The sequence below is a fragment of the Phyllostomus discolor genome, chromosome 6, assembly GCF_004126475.2.
Source record: "Phyllostomus discolor isolate MPI-MPIP mPhyDis1 chromosome 6, mPhyDis1.pri.v3, whole genome shotgun sequence".
In the NCBI taxonomy this organism is placed as follows: domain Eukaryota; kingdom Metazoa; phylum Chordata; class Mammalia; order Chiroptera; family Phyllostomidae; genus Phyllostomus; species Phyllostomus discolor.
The window spans coordinates 169,309,272-169,325,916 of record NC_040908.2 but is presented as its reverse complement, the minus strand read 5'-3'; the positions used below and the strand labels follow the sequence as shown (position 1 = coordinate 169,325,916).

The 16,645-nt window shown below is 60.9% G+C and overlaps 1 long non-coding RNA gene across 1 annotated transcript; it reads right to left on the bottom strand.

The window, feature by feature from the left end:
* Window positions 1-1,365: 1,365 nt before the first annotated feature.
* On the bottom strand, window positions 1,366-16,266 carry LOC118501411. The gene is made up of 3 exons (XR_004904060.1): window positions 16,255-16,266; window positions 13,782-13,788; window positions 1,366-1,554 (listed from the first exon to the last, which is right to left on the bottom strand). It is a non-coding gene; the product is annotated as an uncharacterized LOC118501411 (long non-coding RNA).
* Between the last annotated feature and the right edge of the window lie 379 nt (window positions 16,267-16,645).

Here is a 16,645-nt window from a genome sequence, read left to right as displayed (position 1 = left end):
CTGGACCCCAAACCACAGGGACTCATTCCCAGAATCTGGTGCGCTTGGTGGGACTGAAAGTCCTGCCCCACCCCGCCCCGCCTCTGGTTCGCCTACTGGAACAGATCCGGTCGCTAGGCAACCGCCCCAGGCTTCAACACCAGCGTCCCCCCGCATGCTGGGAGTTGTGGTATGTAGGTGGACGTGGCTGGCGCACTGGAGCCTTGTCCCTGGGATCGCGCAGGGTGCTGGGAAGGAGAGTCCCTCGATGTGGCCGCGCACAGGGCGAGGGGCAGAGGTCGAAGTCCCTCTGTGTGGAGACGCAGGCCTCAGGGACAGGTCATCTCGTGCATGGGTGTTGAAGTCAGCATGACCCCAGTGGTGTGGGGACAATCCCCCAGCCAGATGGTCAGAGATCCACCCCTGGGGCTGCAATGGGCTGGCTCCGACAGAAGACCAGTTCCAAGGAGGCTTAGAGGAAGGGACTGGGGGTGGACCGGGGGCTTGCATTCCAGGCAGAGTGGACTGTCCTGGGAGTGAGCCCAGGAGAAGGCAAGATGCTGACAGACTCAACGTGACCACGGGACCCACGCAGCAACACCAGCAAGAGTTTGGGACTTGAGGTGAGGGCTGGGGCTGGCAGTTCTCCTAAACGAATGAGGAACGGCAGGACCCTCCCCAGGGTGGGGTAAGGGTGGGTGGCGGGGAGGGTGGAGGCCAGATCTGTGCTCCCACCCCCAGTCCAGCTGCTAGCGGAGGAGACTGGACTCGGGGAGGCCGGAGGGGGGCCAGAGTGGACAGAAGCTGAGTCAGTGACGGGCAGCAGCGTGGAGGGAGGCGGGGCCTGGGGGGCTGGGCACACAGGTCTGGGAGGGACAGGGGAGCCTCACACCCTGGGGTGAGGGGGACGAGGGAGGAGGTTCCTGTGGGGATGACGCCCAAGGGTCTGGACGGGACAGGCTGGCTGGAGTGGTGTGGACTTCGCTGAGGGACTGCGTGGGAGCTGAAGGTGCTCGGCGCCCCAGGGGAGTGCGGGGCCCCGGGTGAGCACCTCCAAGGACGGGTGCTGTTCGGGGTGAGTGAGGAGGGGGCAGGGCGGGCGCTTTCTCAGGGGAGCGCTGGACAGACGGTGCTGTCATTCCCAGGGACAGAGGCCCCGGGGACTCCACAACCCGGACAAGAGGCCACTCTGGGCCTTGGTCCCCGATTCGGGGCCCTGCACCCACAAACCACACCCAACGTTCCCGTGACTCTCTGTGCACGATGTCACCTTACAAGGACAACACACCCAAAGTTATCTGCGCAACATGAATGACAGAAACATGATTTAGAATATAAATTTTACTGGTAAAAAAATTTCTACACACATGTGAACACACTAAGAGCAATTTTACCACCTAAATAAAGTAGTAAAAGCACGTATGCTTAAACATGTAAAGAACTGTACAAGGGCCTGTACAGCTGGCATGTGGCAGTAACTGTCCCCATGCCCCACCCCAGCTAACCTAGTGGCAGCTGGGAGTGGCCCCTGGTTTGTCTGTCACAGACTGATTTAAGTGTCACCCTTGTATGGCACTCCCAAGTGGAAGCTGGGGGACATCGCAGTGCCTGGAAGATCAAGTGACCTGCTGGGGTCACACACAGGACCAGCCATCCATCCTGGCCTCCATTTCTGGAGGTGGCCCCGGCTCGTGGGCCCACCGAGCACAGCCCGTGGGTCCCTTTCCAAGCAGCTCAGGGCCCCTGGAGTCCCCTGAGGGGCAGCGTGTTGGCCACACTGGCCACAGGCAGCATCCTGGACCTCCCCAGTCCTGGCAGAGAGCCCCGTGGCTGCACGATCCTCCCCATCGGAAGCGTCCCGAAGAAGCTCCTTGGACACGGAAGGAGCTCCGTCCCATCTGGGATCTGTGAAGGCGCCCACGGGAAGGGACCTGGGGAAGGCCAGGACCCAGGATGCCACTAAGTCACAGCTGTTGCTGAAAGAGCTGACTCTAGTTCGGGGCTCTGCGTCCTCACGACCTAAGATACCTTCCGCACCAGCTCGGTGGTGACATTGTCCCGACGCTCCCGCAGCCGCATCTCACGGAGGGCCGCCACGAGCCCGCAGGGGGCTGCCGCCTCCTGCGGTGCTGCTCCACCAGGGTCCCCGGGCTCCGGTGCTCACACATGAGAATGTCGTTGTCTTCCAGTCCCTTGAACCTCATCCTCCAGCTAATTTTGGGAACTTCCCGCTCAAATTCAAAGTAGATCCTATTCGTGGCTCAAAACAGTGAATCACGGAGGGAGAGGGGGGCTCGTCCTTGGAAGGCGGGCGTGGCGTGTGCTGTGCGCTGAGTGTTCCAGCCGGGAACCTGGGCCGGGGTGGGGGCAGGCCCTGGGCGCCCAGGCTCCCCTCGCAGAAGGGCCCAGGCAGGGGGACAGGAGAGCGCGGTAGGACGTGACCTGGCCGGGCTCCTGAAGGCCTGACGCTCATTCACACGGAGCCAGCGAGCCTGGCAGAGGGGCCTGCGGGGCCCGAGCGTGACCTGTCCACTGAAGCGGCCCCCTCCTGTCCAGCGGGACCAGAAGGGCTGTGCGGGCAGCAGGGGTGAGGTCTGTAACCTCGCTGGGCCCCCGACTGTCCGACCTTTGGATCTGTCATATGTGTGATGATACTGCTGCTGGCCTGTCAGAGGACAAGAGCATGAGCAGCGCCCACCCCTCACCTGAGCTACAGGAAACCCCCACCCTCGTCCCACTGACAGCAGCGCCGCAGCCCCCGGGGCCTCCCTCACCAGAGGAAGATATTTTTCCAGGGATTCTGGGGGTGTCCGGGCCTCGTGTCCCCTACTGGAGAGAAACCACAGCCCCTTCCCCACTGAGAGAGACCGCTGCCTGGTGCCACTAGTGTCTTCATTTCCTCCCCTGGGCGGTCAGGGGTGAGGGAAGGGGCTGAACTCACCTATCATACCCATCTTCATTCTGGTTCCGGTACAAAGCTGTTCGGTACCTGGGCTTTCTCTGCCCTGCAGGGAACCACGTGTGGCGTCAGTGACAATGTCACCAGGGACCCCAGGATACATAGGGACAGGGATGGGGACTTACGGAGCGCATCCTGCAGCCTCTCTGGAAATAAAGAGAAGAAGGAAGTCCCATCAAGGATATGCAGAGGAGCATTCGGGCGGTGGGCGTGGGCGGGGCTGGGAGGTGGCGACCACCTGCAGCTGGGCCTCACCTTGGGCGCTTCGCTGTCGCTCCCGCTGCAGCTCTGCCCGCGCTGCTTCTGTCTCAGCTCGTGCTGCTTCTTTCTCAGCTCGCTCTCTCCCCCTCTCCTGGGACAGGGCCTGGATCCTCTTCCGCCGTTGGCACAACAAGCACGCCACCCCCACCAGGAGCTCCCCAAGAACCAGCACCATCACCATGAACATCACCACCCAAGGCTGTGTGTCCCTGAAGAAGGCACCTGCGAAGGGGTAGCGGCAGCCCCTGAAGGGATCTCTCTGCCCCCAGAGCGCCCAGACTCTCACTGTCACACAGTCAGGACGGTTTCCTGAAACGTCTCCGCCCCCATGGGATGAGATGGAGCATGAGGACGCACACACAGTGTCACTGACGTCCCCTCTGCATCCCCCCCCGACTGACTATCTGCCCCCCTGGTCAGCGGAGTCAGGTGACGAAGAACAGAGTCTGGGGCGGGGGGGACTGGGTTCCAGTCCCGGGTCTCCTGCCCGACCAACGCTGTGACCTTGAACTAATGATGTAACCATCTGTTCCTGGCGCCCTGATCAGTGAGAGCATTATGTTAATGCTTATGCAGTGCCTGACGCAGGGTGAGTGCCACGCAGGTTTCATTAAGTTTTGAAAAGTAAATATACTTAATTTTATCTTGTCTGCAGCAAAAACAGCTCCTATGAGCTGGTGTGCAGGGTGTCTCCTCTCTTCTGTGACAACAAACGTCTGAGGGACTGTTTCCCCACATCCCGCCACCCCCCCACTCCCGCCGTTTGTCCTGCAGCTGCCAATTTCTGGTGTGGAAAGTATTCCCCTGTTCCGTCAGATTTGGCTTCCTCCTGGGGGTTTTATCTTCCTGGAAACTGATGATTCCCGTTTTTGCTCTTTTATCCACCGTGTTCCTTTATGTTGTAAGGACGTTAGCCCTTTCACTGAGATTTGGGGTGTACCTATTTCCCCCTCCTGGTGTGCTTGCTGATCTTTCCCATCTGTCCCCACGTCCCACTGCCTGGCTCCGTGTGTGGCAGGCAGGAAGAGCTCAGAAGGTGTCTGTGACATGAACCTTGTCAGGGGAAGGGTCCCCAGGTCCCTGGTGTGTGCCCTCTAAGCCCCACAGGGACCCAGGTTAATAGAACACCCCTGCTTCTTCCCCCAAGGCAGGGGGCAGGGCACTCACCTGAGACGGAAAGCCTGGCTGACCTCTCCTGGCCCAGCAGGGGGTTTCTGATGACACAGGAGACCCCCTCCCCAGAGGCGCCTTCCAGGATCACAGAGGCTGAGGCTGCATAAAGGCCCTGGGGGTCTGCAGTCGCAGATGCTGCCTCAGACGATAAGCTCTGTCCCCTGGCGTCTCTCCACTGGATCTGGGGCTGCGGGTACCAGCCAGCAGACGTGCAGGTCACACGGATCCCTCCAGCCTCGTAGCCCGTCATGTCAATGTGGGGGTCAGAGCCCAGCGCTGGGGAGGAGAAGTGAGCCAAATCGTGGGGAGCCCTCTGTACTGGTGGGGTCTCCACAGAAGGGAGGGGAGCACACACTGACAAGCCCAGCAGGGACTTACCGGGAGCTGCTCCCAGCGTGTGCTGTGCAGCAGAGGCTGATGCCCGATGGGGCCACTGCCTGACCCTGGCTGGACCCTCGTGCTGGATGCAGGGGGCTCTGGGCCAGAGCAGACATTGCTTCCTCTAAGTCCCCTTAGAGACTGCCGCAGCCTCCCCTCCCCCATGTCCCCGACATGCTGGTCCCTGGCAGAGGCCCTCACCCCTCCCTGGGCAAGCATGCAGGTGGTGCCCCTTAGCCTAAGTGGGTCCCACCCCACTGCCACTGCCTGTCCTGCCTGTCCTGTGGGGGCCTTCCACATCCCCCAAACTGCACCAAGTCCTCCCTGATGCCTCCTGAGACACCCCGGTGTCCCTGTCCTCAGGTGAGTGTCCTCTTTGCTGCACCGAGGATGGACACAACCTATTCAACTGCAGCTGTGTTCCTGGAGGTTTGGTGGGGACCTGGGCCCCACAGGAGTTGTCCCTGCAGCTCAGCCTCCTGAATCCACAGCAGCGGGCACCTGGGGGTCCATGGCTACGGTCTGGATCACACTGAACCCAAACACCCATGTGCCACGCACTGCAGGGAGGTGTCCTCAGCCTTTCCTTCTCTGAGCTCCTCTCCCCTCTGAGACTGGTGGGCGGCGTGGGGGACTCTGTACTGGGTGAAGGCGGAAGTCACCCCGGGGACCCCTGGGTGTGTCACGGGCCTCAGAGGCCCAGAGATGGAGGTGGGGGTGGATGCTGGTGAGCAGCCCACGTGCTCTGGGGTAGGTCTGCAGCCTCTGCCCCCGCCCAGGGAAAGGAGCCTGGAACAAGCCTGAGGCTCACCTGCCACCTGCAGCTCCACCTGGGCTTTTGCATAGAAGTCTCCATCTCGGAAATAACACTGGTAGGTTCCGTTGTCAGAGACGCTGACGTTGCGAATCCGGAGAGTGGCCTTCCCAGCAGTGACGTCCTCTCGAGAAATCCAAGTTCTCCATTGAAACTCCTCTACAGAGGTGTCTTCCTGCCGGTGTGCGTACCTGTGCACTACCAGCCTGCCACCGGGTCCCACCCACATCAGCTGCAGGGTCCTAGCGCTCATCTCTGGGGGCAGGTGACAGGGCAGGTCTGCGTCTTCACCCACCATGGCCAGGATGGGCTCGGGGGGTCCGACCACAGCAAACTCAGCTGGTCATCAGAAGGGGGGGCTCCGTCAGAGTCAGCAGGCACAGAGGGCCGGGGGTGTCCCAGGCAGAGAGGGTGAGGTGAAAGACAGCTAGACGGGAACTCAGTCCTCACAGAGGTGCGGTGTGAACGGGCCTTGCAGGGGTGGGCGGAGTCCAGGGTTCTGGCTGGGCCCAAAGGGGAAAGATTCAGACACACAGACACACAGCCCATCCTACCTGAGCAGGGGCTGAGCAGCTGGACCACGGCGAGGCACACAGGGAGGGCAGGCAGACGGGGCAGCAGGCACCTCCCCATCCTGACCTGCTGTGCACAGAGAGAGGCCAGCAGGGGCTGGGCAGCAGGGACCACCTGGAAGGAGGAGGAGGGTTCCATGTGGAGAGGCTGCCTGCCCAGGGCCGACCCGGGCACCACCGCCATCACTGGGGACCCGAGAGCCTCCTCTGCAAATGTCCCCTGGGGGTCTCTTCACCTTGGATCCCTCCATGGAAATCAGCCACGAAACAGGGAGTGGTAATGCAGGTACCTTATCCCTCGTCAGCAGGGAGCACCGGCTCTCCTGTGGGAACCTGCTCAGAAGCCCCCCACTGGCCCACACTTCCCTGCCCCAGCCAGGTGTGCGAACCCAGACCACCCTCTGAGGAAGTGAGGCCCCCTGGGCTCTGAGTCTCCATCCCGCTGCTGCCCCCTGCAGGAAGTGCTCTACACAGCAGCCAACGCGTCCTGCCCCCTCACCTCCCTCCTGGGCAGCCCCTTACAGGGGTCCCGTGTCACCCAGGGCAGAAGCCCAGGGCCTTTCCACCCTGTGCTTTAAGTTTCCTGATTGTTTTAGGGGATATCTGCGTTGGGGGGGGCGTAGTTCAGGGAAAATGGAGACAACTGTGCTTAAACAACAATATAATTAATTAATAAGATAATAAAAATTATCTGAATGGTCTAAAGTCTAAAACTTTCTAAAGTGGGGGATATATTTCCACATACTTTGGATGATATTTATTGTTTTTCACTCCTATCACAGACCATTTTAAAATATAAAACCTAAAGGAAGAAATTTAAATAAATTAGAATGGGAATTACATCCTGTGTTGCACGTGAACGTGAACTCCTGTGGATGCATTTGGCCACATGTACTCAAGGGGCAACTCACAAACAGAATCTATTTATCAAAACTGTTTTTATCCTCACACTTTACCCTTCGGTCACCCTCACATGCTCCTCCCTGGATGGGGGACACCCGTGGGGACGTCCGTCCACCGCCCTGAACACTCTCTGCGCTCGGCAGCTCTGACGCCTCTCAGAGCTTCTGCCGTTTTGTTTCACATCTTACATGTTGGGATGTTTCCATTTGTGGACTCTTTTCACCCAGGAAAGAAAAATAGTTGCCCTGGGTGAGATCAGGTGAGTAGGGAGGGTAGGCTCCTGGATTTTTGGTCAAAAACTGCTCAACATTCTGCAGGTGTGTGCGGGTGGGCTGGTAAATCACCCGTCGGGAAATGGGCCAATGCTCTGGGAGAGTGGTCAAAAAAATTCACTGAAACCCAACGCAGCCTCTCACAACAACGCCAGTTGGTCACGGATGCAGATGGTCTCCTGGAACTCTCGCCTGGTGGGGAAGCCTGTACTACAAGGGTCATACCCTCCTGTAGGTAACTCCTGTTTTTTTTGTTTCTCTTTTTTTTGGTTTTTGGGTCCCAATGCCCTGAGAAAGTTTTATTCTTCGCCCCACAGATTACACTGGCAGCAACTGCTCTTAACGAGAAACTGGCATCAACACAAAGGTCCATATGTAATGCCGCTCATCAGAGTAAAATCTTCAAGAGTACAATGTATAGATTGCACCCAATTTTGTTATAGTTATGAATAAAAATGTTAGTAAAAACATAATTCCTTTCCTGGCTGGTGTGGCTCAGTGGACTGAGTGCCAGCCAGCCCGTGAACCAAAGGGTCAGTGGTTCGATTCCTGGTCAGGGCACATGCCTGGGTTGTGGGCCAGGTTTACAGTGAGGGGCTCAAACAGGCAACCACATGTTAATATCTCTGTCCCTCTTTTCTCCGTCCCTTCCCCACTCTCTAAAAATTAATAAAATAAATCTTTAAAAAACCCTGTAATTCCTAGACATACAGTAACACAACACACAACGGTGAGAAGCCGAAAGCTCCCTCTCTCTGATCAGGAGGAAGACACGCCCACTCTCACCACCTTCCCGCACCAGAGTACTGGGAGTCCGAGCAACAGCGGTCACGCGAGACAGAGACAAACAGCAAGCACATCAGAGGGAGAAGGAGCCTGTGCACCGCTCGCAGATGGCAGGATGAGGTAGGTAGGACCGTTTGAGGACCCACAAACTCCCGTGAGAACGTGGAAATGAAGGCAGTGAGGTCACAGGACACGACGTGGACACCGGGTGCACTTCCGTTCAGCAGTGACGGGGAACCAGAGGGAGGTGTCATCAGCCCCTCCTGCGGTTGCGTCCGAAAGCAGAAAACACCCGGGAACAAGTGCAACCAGAGAGCGGACAGCCTGCGCCCTGACGGCTGGAGGAACCGAGAAAGGAGACGAAGAGGGGACATGCGACAGGGGACACACTGAGCTCAGGGTGGGCAGGAGCAACTCTGTCATACCGTCCTCGTTGCCCAAAGCCAAGCCCAGATTCAGGCTGTCCTTGTCAAAATGCCGAAGGCCCTCCTATGAGAGGGACAACAAGGAATCTTGAAATATATTTATTTCAAATCCCTTGTGGTTTATTCGTCAGTGAGGCAGACACGTCAGGGGGGAGGCTACAGCCTTTCTAAGTGGCCTGAGCCCTGCTGGGAATTAAGTGCCCCGCCCCAGTGCAGGGGACTGTGGGCGGAGGGTCGCTGCCCGGGGGTGGGAGCACTAGGTGGGAAGGTGGCGGAACCCGAGCCTCCTCCCAGACTTCGGGGCACCCAGAGGTGGGGGTGAACCTGTTTGTGTTCCTCTCTCGGACAGCGGCCCTCCATCCCGGGGGCCTCAGGGGGGCCCTTTCACCACAGACACGTGTCATCCTGGGAGACACTTGTCCTGGCCGCCCTGTCACCCTGTGCATCTATGACATCGCATTTGGGGTGATATCTACCAGCCGGGTTGACGTGGGGCGGGCTGCAGAAACCAAGGAGCCCCCCGCACCTCCCTGCGCACCCTCACCCTCCCGGCACTCGGCACACGGCAGGGATGCAGGCTCCAGGTGGCGGTGGGCCAAGGAGCACCCAGGCTCGCTCAGGCTGCACTCCGTGACGCTGTCCAGGTCTCAGACTCTGCACACATAGCAGCCTGTGAAGGGGGGCCCACAGAGGTGAGGTGGGGCCCAGGGCACAGACCTCCCCTGCTCTCTGGGCCTCTGCCTGAGGAGATGCCACAGCACCTGGGGGCCTGTGCCCAGCACAGCACCAACCCTCAGCTCCTGGCTCCTTGGAATCTTCTGTACTGATAACCCGGCTCCATGTGTCCCAGGGACTGGGGACCTGACTCACCCTCGGCTCTTCTCAAGATGCTGCATCTCCAGGAAGAGGGGTGCTGAGTGTGCACCCGGAAGCCTGCGCCCACCACTACCCCGGGGGGCGTTCTGTAGCTTCTGGGCCAGTGCGCAGGGCTGCCCAGGTCGTACACAAACTGGCGTCGGCCACATCCAGCCAGTTGATTTTTAGTAAATAAAAGACCTGACTTCTTAAGAGAATACCTCTGCTTATCCCCTGAAGGGGTGGCTTGGGTTTAGGCAAAGTATGCCCAAAGCTCCAGTCCCTGCTCCGCCCCCTGCAGTCCCACCAGCCCGCCCTGCCCAGGGCTGGAAGCCACTGCTCCTACCACCTCCCAACCACAACCCCGCCCCCACGCCCTGGGGTTGCAGCCGCCACTACTGCCCACCCCCACCCGCCTCTGGTCGGAAAGTGGCAGTGTGCCGCTTCGTCACACTTCCGGGACAGTCAGGGACTGGGCCCGCCAGGCTCCACGGAGGCCCCGACAGAACGTGGGCAGTCTCCAGTCTCCCCGGAAAAATGGGGACCCACCTCAAGTCCCACTCGCCAGCATGAGCTGCACCGGGGTGCGCACCCCGCGGACCGGTCCCGGTCGTGTCGTGTTAGGAACCGGACCACCAGTGAACTCGGCCTTGTGCTCCCCACGCCCTCCCCCGCCTCTCCCGCAGGGAATCGGGGGTCCCGCGGGAGTGGGAAACGGGGCCGCCTGTGCGCTGGGAGATTTCCCACCCCGAGCAGCTCGGACCCCAGTGCGCGGGGGTGGGGGGCGGAACAGAATGCTCTGGCCTCCCCCTCCGTAACCCTGCCCCAGTCCCGCTCAGAGCTCGCAGTTTGCCCGCGGTGTCGTCCAGCCCCGGGCGACAACCGCCCCCCTGTCGGGGTCTGCCCTCCCCGAGCGCCCCGCACCCACCTGCGCCCGACGAGCAGCAGCGGCAAAGTCGGGAGAGGGGAGCGCAGAGGCCGGAGCCAGCCCCGCTCGGGAGCAGCGGCGGAGCCGGGCGCCGTAGTTTCACTCCCGCCGCAGCCCGCGCGGGTCCTCCAGGCCGGCCGGAGGGCAGCGGGAAGCCCAGAGCAGTCTGGGCGCGGACCGCCCTCCCCAAGGCACCTGCCGCGCTACTCCGCGGTTAGCGGACGGCGCAACTACAGCGTCTCTTCTGCGGGAGCTTCTCCCGGGAGCGCAGCGGCTGCCAGTGCGTCTCCTGGAGCCAAGCCAGGAGACGGAAATGCTGAGGAAAGCGCCACCCTTCAGAGGGCCGGGGGCCAGGGTGTCCCTGAGCGCAGGGTCCTGGGGCTCCGGGGAGAACCCGGAAGCCCCCGCAGAGGCCCCGCCCTGTCCTCCTGCAGCGCCCGGCCCCGCCCCAGCCCGGGCTGTCACTCACTCTCCTCCGGGGGCTCCAACTCTGAGCGTGCCCGGCTGCGGGGCCCGCTGCACATGGGCTGGAATCCTCCGTCTTTTCCCTTCTTCGTGAAGACACAGGTGGTGATGGTGAAGCCCAGACAAACCGGGGGAACATGAAACAGCTCGAGAGCAAACCACCGCTGTCTGCGCTCCGACGCCGGGAGACACAGGAAACGATTCAGTGAAGTCACACGCCGACAGAGTTTCCAGCAGCTGTGACAATGAATACAGACAGACCGACCCCAGGTGCGCTCGAGAAGGACGTGAAAGGCCTCGGTCGGGACACCTGCACCCCGAGACCATGGCAGTACTGCTCACGAGGGGGAGACATGGACCCCCTCAGTGAGATGCACAGACGGATGGACAGAGCTGCCACGTGTGTGCACAGACACACACACGCACCCACTGGAACCCATCACCACAGGAAGGAGGACCACTGTCATCATAGGCCCGTGGACACACCCGGGGACGGGGGCTCCGTGAGACTAGTCTCACAGAGACACCCCCCAGGTGACCCCATGTCACGTGGGCCACAAACAATACCCAACGTCATGAGACGTCCCCTCTGACCCTCCAGGGGTTCTGTCGTCTTCAGACCGTGCAGGTGGGTCTTTCGGTCGTTGTGAGTCAGTTTCTGTGTCTGCTGTGACGCGACAGCCCAACTCCTGGGCCTGGAGATGTCCAGGGTCACCGACGCCACTTACTGAAAAGCTGTCCTTGTCACAGAGCGGTTGGGGCTCAGGATCTGTTTGTTTAAAAATGTCCCTGAGTCCCTAAGCAGGAGAGTGAACACCACCACACGTGTCTGTCTGCAGCTACGTCTGCGTGTCCCTCGGTCACACAGAGAGGTGACGCCCTGGCAGGTCCCATTGTGACCCAGGGTCTGGGGACTCGAGCCTGAACGAGAGAAGCCGGACACACAGGCCACATGTCATTCAATTCTGTGTCTGTGACCCGTCCTGAACAGGGGGTCCGACCCAGAAAGTAACTCGGGGTTGCTGGGGGCCGAGGGGGAGGGGGCGCTGCTGGTCCCAGGGCTGATGGGAAGGAGCGGGAACGGCACTGCCCCCCTCACACGGCTCCCCCGGGTCACGGGGTCTCCTCTCCTCAGACAGACCCCTTAACAACAGCGACCCCCTCTCACCTGGACCTGGTGGGCCGCACACCGTGTCCACCATGGAGTTGCACTGCTGCAGGACCTCTGTCCCCTCAGGACACCTGGGGGTCGGGGGGGACACAGCTTCACTGTTCCTGCCTCCACGTCTCTCCAGCCCCAGGCTTCCGGGTCCGCACTGTCACCAACAGAAGGTGTCTCCGTGGGGCGCTCCCTCAGCCCAGTTTTGGGAGCACCGTGTGCTGTGATCACAGACCCCACGAGGGGCCCGGGGTCACAGGAAGCCCCAGCCTCACCCCAGAACCAGCCCTGGTCCCACCAGGAGGACAGGTGACCTGTTTCCCCCCCCCCCCCCCATGGATGTCCATGGCCCTGTGTGTGGGCCTGGGAGCTGGAGGGGAGGGGTCCGTCCTGCTTTAACAAAGGCTGGGGACGCAGCTGCTCCCTCCTCCCTGTTGCCAGCTGAGAGCGCACCGTCAGTGCAGCGCGTTCTGACGTCCTGGGCAGGTTCGCCCACGGCCAGGGCAGTGACTCACTCGCTGAGGACCCCGTGTGGGTGCTCCCAGCCACCCTTGCACTGCCCGGCCTGTACAGGCCTCTCAGTCACCAGCCCCATGCTTCCTCCACCCCTGGGTCCCCACCTTCTTTCTGGGGAGCTCGGGGCTTATTCTCAGACCCCAAACTCCAGACCACAAAGGGAAAAACTCTGGAGACTCCTCCAGGTTCAACAGCGTTTAGGAACCGAAAGCCCGTCTGGCCTGTCCGTTGGCTCTCCTGTGACCGCTGCGGGGACACGGAGAAGAGGGGTGCAGCGCAGCTAGAATTCGATGTGGAGCCGAGGTGTGGTCTCTTTAGGAGGAACTGCCCCTCCTGGTCCCTCTGCCCACCCATTTCTGCCCCAGCCATTTCCCCCACCCCCACCTGCAACCCAGAAAGCAGCTAGAGAGGCGGAGCCAGGCTCCCCCCGACCCAAGGCTGTTTCCTGTTTTGCTCTCTGCTGAGGGCGCAGCTGGGACAGAGCAGCGTTAACCCTTGCCACTCTGGGCATTTTAGTCTTAGGTCAAAGTTCACAACCACCCCTCCACCTGTGAGACCCACTGAGTCACCTGGAGTCCCGCCAAAGAAATGTGAGGAAAGTCCCCCCAGCGCCCGGGAGGGGCAGTGTTCACACAGTGGGAAGCAGGCCCAGGAGGCAGGGGTCCCATCCGCTGTCCTGGGAGCCAGCTGAGGACGTGGACCCACAGGGCCTGGGTGGCCCCACCGACTGCCCCTCCCTGCTCTGCTGCCCGGCCCATGTCCTGCTTCGGTTCCTGTGGGACTGTTACAGGGTGCATCCAAGAAGGGGGACCCCAAGTAGGCATTTGAAATGGGGCCCAGAACTTAAGGTGTCCAGGAGATTTTAAGATGTCTTCACCCTGACCCCCCAAGTGTGGGTTGGGGGAAGGGACAAGTGGAGCAGGGCCGTTGACAGCTGTTTCACATAGCAACAGCTTTGCAGCTAACCTCTGGTGTGGTCATTTAACATATCTATAGCCTTTGGCTGGTCCCTTAGATCTGTTAAATAGCTGTGGCCAGGCTGTGAGCTAGGGGAATGGAAGTAACTACCCCACCAAGAGCTACCTGGAGGGCAGGTCCCCTGAGTTACAGCACTTGCACGGGAGCTTGGAGATGAATGGCTCCGTGACATGGGGCCACACCTGCCCAGACTCAGGATGGCAGCCCTGTAAAGCTGGAAGGGTATGAGTTCTGGCATGTGAAGCCGAGTGTGGGAGGAGTCGGAAATGGGGCTGCAGAGGAAGACTGCGGCGGGGATTTAAACCCAGATGCAGCAGCCATTGAGAGAGAACCACGCAGCCCTGCAAGAGAGAATCACCATGAGGCTTTAGCAGAGAACCGCCACTCGGCTTTGGCTGAGTGGTGCCCCCCGCCCCCCTTGCAACCATTGTGCAGGGGGAGAAGCACACGGTTTTGGCTGAGTGGGGGGGACTCCTGTCGCCCTGGGAGAGAGGACCACGTGCCTTTGCCAGAGTGGGGACCTCCTCAGCTTTAGAAGGGGGAACCACCACTTGGTTTTAGCAGAGATCCCAGTGACTCAGCCGAGGGTGCCGGGCACCCAGAGAGGTCTCCCAGTCGAGATGGAGTGCTAACTGGGAATAACCAGAGGACTGCCTGAGCCATGGACTTCTATTTCCTTTCCTGAGATACGGTACTCTGGACTGGGCAAAGGGGGAAGGAAGGAAGGAAGGACTGTGTCTGTTTGTGGGTGTTTTAAGGAACTTTAGGATTTTTGATGAAGACATTAGGTCACTACTTTAAGTTTGTACAGCATTAAATGAACATTTCCTTTCCCTTTCACAAATCTCTGGCATTGAGAGACGTCTTTCCTCTGGGGGCGGACATAACGGACATGGGGGCATCTTTCAATAATAGTATATCGTCCCAGACCCCCTTGTTTGTTCTGTAACAGGACCACCATCCCCAGTGCTCCATCCCCAGGGCCAGAGTGGGCGTCCTGCCTCTGCTGGGGCAGCCCAAGGTGCCAGTGAGGGAGGGTGGGGCAGCGGGCACAGACCCCACAGCCCGCTGCAGAGGGAGGCCGTGGCCCCCGCCCACAGCTCAGGAAAGACAGGGGAGAAGCGGGAGGGAGGAGGGCACAGGAGGGACCCTGGGGCCCGGACGTCCACGTGTTCCCCCTGACCCCCAAGGCCCAGGGCAGGACGGGGCGGGACAGGGTGCTCACCGGTGGGCACTTGGGCTGCTCCCAGCACTGGGCTCCTGTAAACTGTGCTGCTGTGAATGTGGGGAGCAGGGCGCTTTTGGATTGGGGTTTCGGGGTTCCTAGGGTGTGACCCTGGCAGGGGGGTCGCTGGGTCAGAGGCAGATCCCCCGTCAGCTCCCCAAGGACACCCACACTGTTCCCACCAGGATGGCGCCCGTGCGGGCCTCCACCAGCAGGGCACAGGGCTGGCTCCCTAGCCCCCCACCGCGCCCGCCCCTGCTGTGGGTGGGCGTGCTGGTGCGGCCTGCTGGCCGGCGGGAGGCGGCCCCTCGCTGCTGCGGGACAACTCTGACCTGCGGGCACACCTGCCCCAGTGTGCGGAGGTCCCGCTGGGAACGACCCGGTTCCTTACTGTGTTGGAGGGGACTGGAGGAGGGGAGCCTGGACATCGTGATGCAGCATTTAAAGTCTCACCCTTGTCCTTCATCGGGGTGGCAGAAAAATTCGGTGAAAGCAAAGAAGCGACGGGTGAGTTCCCAGAGGGCCCCCGAGGGCCCCCGACAGCCCCGGGTGCTCTGGACCCCAGACCGCCGCCGACTCAGTACGGAAACTGGAAATCAAACCTGGGTGGAACCGCCGGCGGGGAGCAGGACGGCCCCCCGGGGGGGCTGCTGTGTCTCTGGAAGGGGACTTGGGAGAAGTCCTCCTCTCTCTCAGCTGACTGAAAACTCGGTGTGCTCCTCACTCACGGGAACGGGGCAGAGAAACCCCGAGAAGAGAGGTGTCTGTTCACCTGGGAGAGTCCAGCAGGAGACTCACCCAGTGACGCACCTTCCCAACCAGGACTGCCGACCAACCACACTCACTGTGACAGGTGGAGAAAGGAACGTAAAAGAGGAAGCACGAGCCATCAGGAAGACCGAGGGGAAGAGCAAAGGGGGGAGCAGCGGCAGGTCACAAGTAAGTAAGAAACCACTGAGAGACCCCAGACCCCAGGCCCCACTTTAGAATCTGAGGACGGATGGGAACCACCGCCTTGAAGAACAGCTTCACCGTCTGAGCAAGCCGTGGCAGGGGGGTCGTCAGCTACCTTGAAACACTGAAGTATGACACCGCCTGGGGGCCCCGTGTCCGAGGGACGCTGGTGCAGGTGTGGGGGAAGACGGCCGTGGGGGTCGGACACGGAGACACCGGGATGGTGACGGGTGTCCCCACTGGAGGGGGGCCCAGTGGGACAGGGAGGCAGCGCCCCCTCCCCCCGCCGAGGCAGAGGACAGTGCGGTAGCGAGTCGCTGGGGACAATCACTCCTTCATACGTCCCGAGTTCCCAAGGAGGACGGACGTGTGTTTAGGACGAGAACAGACTGCAGAAGCTGCTTCCTCTGAAAGGAGAGTGTCGTCACGGCGCAGGAACCCGGACAGAGGACAGACGGCCCGAGAAGGGGGCGGGAATGCCAATGCCAAGGGCTTTGTGGGGGGCACGCAGTGCTGGGATGGAGGGGTCTGTGTGTCCCCAGGATCTGTCCTACTCTAGGGAGCGACCGCTGGGGACTGAATGGGACCTGAGCTGACTCTTGTTCGGAGGGCGTCTGCCATGGGGACGCCAGGCAGACCCATGAGCTCTGACCCTCAGGCGGCCCGCAGGGGCCCCCAATTGCAGGTGGGGGTTGGAAGGCCGCCCAAACCCAGGGGACATCACAAAAGCTCAGCTGGGAGAACGTGGGCCGGGCATCGTGGCCCCTGACCGCGTCGACAAACAGGGATGGGACTCAACCTCATGACACCCGAGGACTCAGGACCTGGGGACCCCCGAAACCAGACTTTATGAACAGAAGCCATGCCCCTCTGTGACAGTGACAGGAAACCCTCACACCTCTGCTATGAAGCCAGCGTGGGCTTCAGGCTCAGAGTTGGTCCAGTGTTTCCTGCCCAGGGAGTGAGAATAGAGTCGGCGGCCTCGGCGGAGCTGACCTGTGACACGAGAAATCAGGGTGCCGACGGCCCCCCCACCCCGTGGG